Source organism: Schistosoma mansoni, chromosome 4, assembly GCF_000237925.1.
Source record: "Schistosoma mansoni strain Puerto Rico chromosome 4, complete genome".
Lineage (NCBI taxonomy): Eukaryota > Metazoa > Platyhelminthes > Trematoda > Strigeidida > Schistosomatidae > Schistosoma > Schistosoma mansoni.
In genome coordinates, this window is record NC_031498.1 from 25,171,216 (window position 1) to 25,182,356 (window position 11,141).

Below are 11,141 nucleotides of genomic sequence, written 5' to 3' on the forward strand. Positions count from 1 at the left end.
AAGATAATTTAATGTAGAATTTTTTTTAACCATATGGTTGACTTTCAATATGCATCAGATCCACCTTAAGTAGGATAACAATAGTAATAATTTTTCTTATTTTAGATATAGGTCACTTCAGAAAAACAAATCTGTTTAAACAGTCGATTGGTTAGGTGCTCTGGCGCAAGACTGGTAAGTCTTGGGTTCGAGGCAGGATCGTGGATGCGCACTGCTGAGGAGTCCCACAATAGGACGAGTTGATCATTCAGTTCTTCCAGGTTTTCCATGGTGTTCTAGCTTCAGTTGACTCATGATTTCAACTATGTAAATAGTTATTCGTTTTATTTATGGAGATTATTATTCAGTCGTTATTTAAGTGAAGTCATGAAGATTAATATATTGAACGAAGAACAATTTTTTGATCAATTCTCTTCAAGATTCAAACAAACAATATTAAATGAATTTGTATACTGTATGGTTATCAGATTTTAGTGATATAGTCTGTCATTATGTGCTTAAATACATTCGACTGTCCCCACCCGTACTCTTGTTCACTACAATAACAGTGAGATCACTAACATTAAATAGATATATATTTCCTTTTATGTAAGGTAGTCTAAGAGATCGGATATAATATCATGACGTTTGACGTCATCCATCGCATTCTTACAAAACTTACTATTGTAACTCTTTGATGCATAATTGATGGGGAAAAGTGGAATTCTTTGAAGGAAAAAATGTATATGAAAGTTTGTTATCGGCCCAAACGATAAGAAATGATTTAACTATTATTCTTTTATAAATACTTTCTTCGACTATATTTTTTTGACTGACGTCTTTTTCTTTACTCTTTACCCTTTACTTCATTACTACTTCAATAAAGAAAGAAAAAAACGTTGGTATTCAAAAGTTAGTATTGAAATGAAAAGTAAACGTTGAATATTATGATCTGAATATGTAACTGTATGAATATAAGATAAACTAAAACGGATTACTATTTATAAGTCAGTTTGTTTATGACTTATTCAACCATTAAATTCTCAGTAGCTGAATGGATAACGCTATGGCTTTTGAAGCGAAAGGTACTGGGTTCGAGTCTCAGAGTGAACATGAACTATGACTGAGATGCAGGTACATCCAGCTGACGAGTACCAAATAGAACGAAACGCACGCTAAACTGGATCCTATTGCTAGTCACTATCCATCTTTGCTTATAATGCTTGTGACTTCAGGTCATATCGAAGCAATACGCACAGTTTGCACATATGCCAATAAGAGACTGATCAATTGCAGTCCTAAACATCAATGGGAGGATTCAAACAAACAATACCAAGTGAATTCGAATATCGATATAGTTGTTAATAGTAAATTATGACTATTTGTGAATAATAATGTAGGAAAATGAATTGAATTCATTATATAAAAAAATATGAATATTAAACGATTGACATAATGAAAATTAGTAGGTTACGTAATACTGTTTTAAAAAAGAATTCAAAGGAAGTCAAGAGTATGGAATGTTCTTCTATATAAATGGCCGAAAACTATTTTTTAAAAAAGGGAAAATATATTCCTAGTGTATATAAAAATATATGTTTTTGGTGGGGTCTTATTCTCTGAGCTAAATGGTTTGGTTATGGAGCTTTCATCATTCTTCTGAACGACGTCATCAGCACAAACATCAGGTAGAAGTGAAGTGACCGAATTTCTCCACATGTGGTTCACCATTTGTCCTGTTAACCTCTATGTTGATTGATTCTTGTTGGTCTTTAACCTGATTTCATTTAGAAGAACGATGAAAACCCCACGACCAAACCATCTAGCTCAGAGAACAAAACTCCATCAAAATCATCCACCTGAGCTACAAATCTTCTCCATCACCACAGAAACACAGATCTTTTCTACCAAAAAATACCAATGACAATACTACCATTGTAAACAAAACAATAGTTGGGGACAATCGAATGTATTTAGACACAAATTACAGACTATCTCACTGAATTCTGATAACCATACAGCAAACAGTTATTTTGCAAAATGACAATCAATTATCTCAATCTTGACTGTTCCTTCTGTAACTATCAGTCCATCTTCTCTAATTTCATTGTTCATACATTTTCGTACCGATTGCGCTTCCTTCCCGTTCTTTCCTTATGGGTCTTTTGCCAAAATACATTCTATGCCTGACCATCATCATATACTATTTATATAGATATAAGTAGACTACACTACACTACTAATAATAAATAAGAATAAGAATAGAATGAAAATGATTTTCTCACTTTTATTCTTTAGTTATTTTTGAGGTCAAATAGTGAACTAACTCGTAATTTGATTAACACAATTATTCGTTAGAATAAAACAATTTAACCGTTAAAATTAATACCATAATAATTAAGTTTATATGGAAGTATAATGAAGTGATAAGGTTTTCATACATTTACACATAATTACCAGGAAAAGAAAACAACAATTAGTAAAAAAGGGATTTTGGAAAACCTGGAAGTATTGGACGGCCCTTTCTTCCTAGAATGGGATTCCTCAGCAGTGAACAACTTAGCGGATTGATTAAAGTTAGACAGTAACACCGTTGGATGGCTGTTCAGTGGTCTAGAGGTTAAGTGTTCGCGCATTAGACCGAATTTCATGGCTTCGAATTCCACGTGAGGGATCGTGGATGTGCACTGTTGAGAAGTCCCATGCTAGGACGAAACAACCGTCCAGTACCTCCAGGTTTTCAATAGTGGTACAGGTTTAATCGAATCATGAATTCAACTATTAAAACAATCATTAATCTTAAGGTTAAAATGTCATTTTCCATATTATGGATTTAAATAAAATGATAATAATTAATGTAGAGGATATATGGAGACTTTGAGTTTTTCATAGCTTACAGCGTGGAGTTAAGAATCCAAACCATTGAATGTTTGACTCAGTGATCTAAAAGCTAAACACCTATCATAAAATCTCATAGACCCTAGGTTCAATTCCTGATGGAGTCGTGGTTGGGCACTACAGAAGTGTTCCAGACTGAAGTAAAACAGCAGTTCAATGCTCTTTGGTTTTCAGTGGTTGTCTAACTAAAAATGACAACTGTGTAAGTCTTCATTTAAAACTGGATAAAAAATAACTATTTCCAGTTTCTTAATAGTTAACCTATATTATACTTAAGTGTTGCTATAAGACTGTTTTTATGTAAAACTATTTTAAAATAACAGTTGCTTATTTATTTACGCCTGTTACCCATCGGTAGAGTATAGTCTACCGACCAGGTTAAAAAATAACAGTAGTTGATAAATATATATCTATTATTGAAACATAAACTTCCCACACATAAACCAACATCTAACTAAAATAGAAAATACAAAAGACTATTCATAACATATATGTATAAGGATTCAGTCAGAAGCATTGATTGAAAGTGATTTCCATCACTGATCGACATCAGTTAAGGAACCTTCGCCATTATGTGTTAGCTTTATCGGATTGTGTATGCTTATTGTTAAAAAGTTCAAAGCTTTGAAGATACAACTGTTTAGTTCCAAAGTATGAGGCTTCTAAGAGTTGTGAATTTATGATTTAACTTAGGATAGACAATATGACCCTCCAGTTTCCTGACATTGGTGATAAAAAATTGAGAGTAGATTGAAATTTGAATTTAGTTTTATTGAATTTTAAGTCAGTGGTCTGAGAGTAACATACTGTAGTAGAGTCTATAGAATCCCTTACTTGAATAAAAAGCTATTCAGTATTCTCACGTTTTCGTTTGTTGTTCAGTTGATATCTGGTTAAATGTCAACTGTTTACATACTAAATACTTTTCACAGACTTCTCATATCATTAACATGTAGCAACTTTGAGACATTATTTTGGTGGTGACGTTGCTTCAAATGCTTAATTAAAAGTAGATCTCATCAAATTAATCTTTCTTCTTAATGATTGCTGCATGCCTAGAAGATGAGCTTTTGATCAATAATGTAGCTTCCTAATATGAAAGTGTTTGTTCCCATTGAATACACTGCAACAATATGACTTATATATTCAAACCTGTCTGATCCTATGCAGTTGGAGATCACTATAAAATGATGACACTTAGAAGGATATACATCTCCTTTGATATGAAAAACTAAATCACTATTTTTCTGATAGATTTAGTTTTAGTATTAACTGTACTTGAACACAGACGGTTTTTACATTGATCAAGATCAATTGAATCTAAGTATTCAATACTGACCCTTTTAATACTATACTCCAAAGCATTGTTCTACATCAACCCTGAGGAAAACATTAAATATACTCCTGATTGTAGAGAAAGAAGGATTTTTACCACCTAATGTTATAGTGATATCGAAATTTATATCCTTTTCGGAGTAGTTAAAAGATCCATACGTAACTAAATTGTTACTTCCTATGAATATTTGCTCACACACAAATGTGAATTAATGAACATTGGCATACGACTCGATAGTTCTCATGTTTTTTTAAGTCAATGGTAGATTTCTTTTGATTATTACTAAACTTAGCAATATAAAAAGATTATAAACCCAGGCTATTTGATTTACTTCAAGATACTAGAATGATAACACTAAATGAGAAACATAGAAATACCATATTTCAATATACTCAAACCTGGTGCTCAGTATGCTCAGTATGGCCCTTGGTGATGTTTCTGTTAACACTGCACCTAAAGCCTTTTGTCGAGCAAGGAATAATTCAATATTTATGTTTAATCGTATATATGAATCAGAATCAAATGTTGGCATTTAAATATATGAATCAGTTTATTTTTAGAAGTTAAATAATACTATTTCTTATTTATTTTATTTAAACACATAAATATTGATACAAGGAAGCACCAGATACATATGCGCCACACAAATCTCATTCGATTTGTGTGGGGGCTGTGATACTAATCGGGTGCCCAAACTGAAGCAAGTGGTTTTCTTAGGGGGACACACCCAGAGCCTTTGACCTAAAGATCCGATCCACAAGGCAGTGGAGCATCGTAAGGAGATGCAGTCTCATGATAGCCAGTGACCAACGATTGATTCATACACCATTTGTTCCCTCAGGGTACTTGAGTCCATGTGCACCATTGGTTTGTAATCAGGGTTTTCCAACTCCCCTAGATAGACTTTCCGTGTCCACCTACCCGGTTTAAGCGCCGGATATTCGCTTTTCGTCCTCTCACTTTCGTGAACAACACCCCTAGCACGAGGAGGTAGTGAGTAGGACTTTCCTGGGAAAGGCTATATACGCGTGTCTATATGAGAGCATTTCGAGAGGGAGGGCGGCCCCTTCCCACTCTCGGCCGTAACAGGGCATTTGGGGGCATACTATTCCCTGGTACAAATTTTATCCTCTAGTAATGAATAACATTTCAACATGAACAAATACATTCAGAGTATGATCGGTATGTTGTGTTATATCGGCGACTGACATTCTTACAATTAAATACTTCTCGTACATTTAATATTAGTTTTATCTAGATGTCTAATATATAAAAAAATTTGTGAATAAGATTTTTAAAAGGACTTCGTTTTTAAACTGAAGAAAAACAATGAACATATAACGTACATCTGAAATATAAAAATCCTATATTACATCAGAATGAATGTGTTATTACTTATGGCCTTGTGTCTTATCGACGGAACTAATAACGCATTAACTCGTACGAGCAGTCTAGAGTCCTTATCAGTCCTATCTTCCTTCCTTGCCCTGCCTATTAAATCCAGAACACTAATCTCAGACTCCACAATATGAATCATGTATTTCAAACCCAACGTACCATAAAATAAAAAATAACATTTGTACAAGATTCAGCTAAATGTGGCTGTAAATGTTGGGGACTATAATTATTAGACTAGGGATAACTCAAGATTGATAAATCGTATAATAATAGTCTATAGGTCAAAATAAAGCTTATAATAAGAGGAACATGAATATGAATAGTCTAGTTACTTAACAATTACGTAATAAAAGTATATGTATAGTATTAGTCTAGAAGTGAAATCCAACAGTTACCATTCATTATTCTCCTCGTGTTATATATCAGAATGTTATATACTTATTTCATCCAAAGAAAAATAATTTAGCCTTTTACATAGTGGCTTAATAATACTACTAATATTTTACAAATTAAGTACTATAATTCATATTAATATGTACTACAGTTACACTATAACAAAAAAAAAGAAGGTACATCACTTAAATTAAAACATTTTAAAGGATTATAGCATTTTTATTGTTCCATTATACTGTAAATTACTGTTAGATTAATAGTTTAATTGAAAATCAATAAAATAATTCAAGTAAAACAATATTGATTAGATAGTTCAGAAAACTTTCCCCTCCCCCTCAAAAAAAAGAAAAAAAAATTTTTTTTAGTTTGATTTATGATCATTTTTAGTTTTTTTTTTTTAAAAATTATTTATGAGTAATTAGAAAAAAAAATTTTTTATGATTTAATTTTTTATTGTAGTTGAGTGAATCGGAATCAATAGTCCTGACCTTTAATCTTTTATATGAAATACTTAAATATCATATATAATTAGTGGAAAAGATACCCCTTTTTATGTTACCCATGTTTTATTATTGTATAGTAGAAATAATAATCTTAAGAGTTTAAGTAAGTTCACAATTCTATTTTTGTAGATCAAAATTTTCAATACAAATGTCATGACAGTTCTACTGTATGGGCCGGAGTCGTGGAGAACTACGAAAGCCATCATCGAAAAGATGCAGATGTTTATTAACAGTTGTCTACGCAAAATACTTCGGATCCGTTGACCAGACACTATCAGAAACAAGTTACTGTGGGAGTGAACAAACCAGATTCCATTCAGTGAAGGAAGAAATCAGGAAGTGGATTGGGCACACTTTGAGGAAATCACCTAATTGCGTCACAAGACAAGCCCTCATATGGAATCCTGAAGGCGAAAGGAGAAGAGGAAGACCAAAGAATACATGAAGCCGAGAAATAGAGACAGATATCAGAAGAATGAACAAAAACTGGATAGAATTAGAAAGGAAGGCCTTGGATAAGGTGGGGTAGAGAATGCTGGTCGTTGGCCTATTCTTCATTGGGAGTAACAAGCGTAAGTAAGTAAGTAAGTAAGTAAGTAAGATCATATGTAGCAGTTAATTTTTAATCTAGAAACAAACCTTAACCTGATGACATTATATTTCAGATATTGCTTCTTAGGTTTTTATATTAAATTCATTCAAATATTTAGGTTACCAGAATTTTTGAATTATAATCGATGTAAGTTTTTGTCAAAAATCCTAACTCTAAACTCGTAATACTTAAGCTTAACCATGAACAATATAAAAACTGGTAAAAATTTACATACGTTTTTTATGGTGATCCATTGAATCAGGCAATCTATATCCACATAAAGAAATTTATATGTCAGTGGGTTTTTTTCGATTTCATACAGAGTTACTTGTAGAAAGCTTTGATAAATTCATCAAGTACTTAAAATCTGTCAATGCTTAGTAATGTCATGTATTTATTTCACTGATACAACTCATTTACAAAGGTTTCACCAAGTCTACTGAAACCTCGATTCAAACTACTCATTGAAGCCTTCAACGTACATACCCTATATCAAATCTGCTAGTAAGTCTTCTTGGATAAAACCCTAGAATATAGTACCATTGATGTATGCTGTGTCTTTGAAACATGCATACAGTATCATAGTGTGGCCATTCACTTGACCTCACCTCGCCAAAACGGTGAGCCGATGAGATACACCCTCCGTTTATCTGACGACCCGATGGCTAGTTCTCTTGGACTTGCGGGTGTAGACATAGCACTGAATACGAGGGCAGAACAAAGCTTTTAGAATGGATTCCTGTTAACAGTCGTTTATTTGCTGTTCGGCTAAACGGTTACGTAAGAACTCGAAAGGATAGGGACACATGTCGTCGCCTTTTCGTCGTTCCTGCCTACGCTCCCACTGACTGCAGCCCGGATGAAGTGAAAGATGACTTTTACAGAAGGCCTTCTGAACTTATTCAGAAAGCTAAAGGCTCAGACATAGTACTAGTAGCAGGTGACTTTAATGCCCAGGTAGGTAGCTTAAACCAAACAGAAAGACATGATGGTGGGTATTTTAGTATTCCGGCTCAGCAAATAGGTAACGGTGAACGTCTGCTTCAACTGTGCTCAGACAATCGTTTATTTTTAGCAAACACAAATTTCAAGCATAAGGAGAGACATTGTCTAACCAAACCAACAATGGACTCAAATAGACCATATTACCACCAGTCATAGTTGGAGCGGCTCGATAGAAGACTGCCGCTCGTTCTGGAGTTCTTTTTTAGACTCTGATCATGCTCTAATACGAGCACGCATCTGGTTGCGCCTCATTAGACGCAAAAAATCCACAGTAAGAAGACCCATTATAGTGGACCACAGTGACAAGAAAGCCAAAAGTAGTTTCCAGGAACAATTGAGGTCACACTTAGGCAGTACACTTTTTGCCTTCCTTTGAACCGTGAAATTAAAATTGCTTTTGTATCTTTCTTTCTACCAATTAATTCTTTCTCCTTGTACTATATCCTTATACACAATCTTCATTTTATATATTTTCTACCATTGAAGTAATTACTTCTATAAATTCGGTTTTGTCATTTTGTTGTGCAAATGAGGTGTGGTAACTTGCTGCGATCCATATATGTGCCTAGTCCTCCGTTATAGATGAATGACTGATTAAGTGAATGGATATATTAAAATTAATTAACAACAAAAACAGTTCCTAAATAACGACCCTTTTCCATCTCTTTAGAATTTATAGAAGAAATGAATATGAAACGTGCTAAACTGTAGTTTCAACCATTAAATATAGTTACTAATTAACATAAGTTACAATATAGTTAATTTCCCATTAAGTAATACACACCAATAATCGATAGATTCAGAACAGGAAACATGGAACTGCATAGAGATAAGCTAATTAAGTTAATCAAGAAACTATCTTATGATGAGAGAGATACATAATGATGAAGATAACATACTATGAGTTCTTTTATGATAAGGAATAAATCGGCATTTAGTTATGAACTAATCACATTTTAGGAATGCAACTATCAGCAAAGAAAAAAAAATAGATTTTTGTTAATAGTTGAAAGTGTAAGTCAATTGAAGCTAGATCACCATGGAAAACTTGGAAGCACTGGAATGGCCGTTTCGTCCTATTGTGGGAATCCTCAGCATGTATAGTAAACTTTTATCCTCAATGTTTTCTCATTAAGTCTTTATTTCTATGAAGAATAAATACTAACATTTCGAGGTGATAACTTGGATCAATCAATACACTGAACAAACCACACGTTTCCAAAATCGTTTTTCTTTTCGCTTGACAATTGTTGGCGGCTTCAATTTATCTAATTGAATTAGATCATAGTTCCGTTATACATAATGCCTATTTTATAGTTAAGAAGAAGAACATAGAACATAGGGGGAATGACTAAATCAAAATGTTACAAATGTAACAAGTAACAACCTACTTACATATTTGTGATACTTTAGAAAGTAGAATATTTATGAGGTAAATCAATAACCATGTTTAAATGTTAATTATGTAAAGAAACATTACATAGTTCTAATAGGAAAGAAGTTATGGGCATATTCAAATCTTTAAAATATAATATTCGCGAAAAGCGTGGATAAACGAAATAACTACTGTTTATGAGTGTTAAACTGGTTAGCCTTTCTTCAGCAATCGAATTTTCTACGGGATGGACTCGCTAACTCCATGTCCGACACTCCTCCTTTATCCGGACCTAGGATCGGTAGTAACCACAGAGCGGCTCCAGGCGGAAAACACCAAACTGCGTCACAAGGCAAGCCTTCACCTGGAGTCCTCCGGGCCAAAGGAAAAGAAGAATACCAAAGAACATAATACGACGAGAAATGGAAAGAGACATAAGAAGAATGAACAACAATTGGATGGAACTAGAAAAGAAGGCCCAGGACAGAGTGGGTTGGAGAATGCTGGTCATTAGCCTATGCTCTACTGGGAGTAACAGGCATAAGTAAGTAAGTATGAGTGTTAAACGTGTACTGATAAAGACTAAAGCTTGTCATATTTATAAATCAGATTAGAGGTTTTTTGTGGAGATTGTAATAATTTCAATAGTTGAATTCATGAGTCGATTGGAGCTAGACCACTGCTGAAAAGTCCCATACTAAGACGTAACGACCATCGAGTGCTTCCAGGTTCTTGATGGTGTTCTAGCTTAAATAGACTCATTAATTTAACTAATGAATATTTATAAATTCCTATTCACTACTCTATAGTTCAACCAGATACTAATGTACATAAATAATAATATAATCGTTATAAACACTAAATACATACTTCGTCAATTAGTAATCTATTAAAATGGGCAAAAAATACTGCTAAGCAATATCTGATATATAGATACTATTCAAAGTCAAATTCATATAAATTAACATTTTGTTCATGAAATTTCACTTTTAATATGAACAAATCTATTCACTAGGCATCTATTAGTTTTAAATTCACTTAGTATTATTGGTTTGAATCTTCCCATTGATATTTAGGACTGCAATTGATCAGTCTCCCCATTACACAATCAAGTGGCTATCAGGACTCAGTAGCTAAGTGGATAACTTGATTTCGTTTGAAGCGAACAATACTGAGTTCGAGTTCCAGAGTGAGCAGCAACATCCAGCTGACGAGTTTCAAATAGGACGGAACGTGCTTTCTTGATTCCACTGCTAGCCAACATCCATCTTTGCTTATAAAGCTTGTGACTTCAGGCAAGATTGAGGCAATCCGCACAGGATGCACATATGCGAATAAGTGACTAATCAATTGCAATCCTAAACATCAATCGGAATAATCAAATAAACTAAACGAAATGAATTTAAACTTGACTACATTGCACTAGCTAAATAAATAAAATTATTATTATTATTATTATGAGAACTCAGTAGCTGATTGAATAACTTGATGACGTTTGAAGCAAAAGATATTGGGTTCGAGTCCTAGAGTGAACATCAACTCTGAGATGCAAGCACATCCAGCTGACTAGACGAAATGCACGCCAAACTGAATTCCACTGCTAGTCACTATCCATCTTTGCTTATAACTATTAGTTTTGTTTTCTATAAAAATTCTGATTGA

General features: G+C 33.5%; 1 non-coding gene across 1 annotated transcript; it reads left to right on the plus strand.

Annotated features, from left to right (window-relative positions):
• The first annotated feature begins 1,019 nt into the window (after positions 1-1,019).
• Smp_tRNA_00419_Pseudo_TTG.1.1 lies at positions 1,020-1,090 on the plus strand. The gene has a single exon. It is a non-coding gene (tRNA).
• Positions 1,091-11,141: the final 10,051 nt, after the last annotated feature.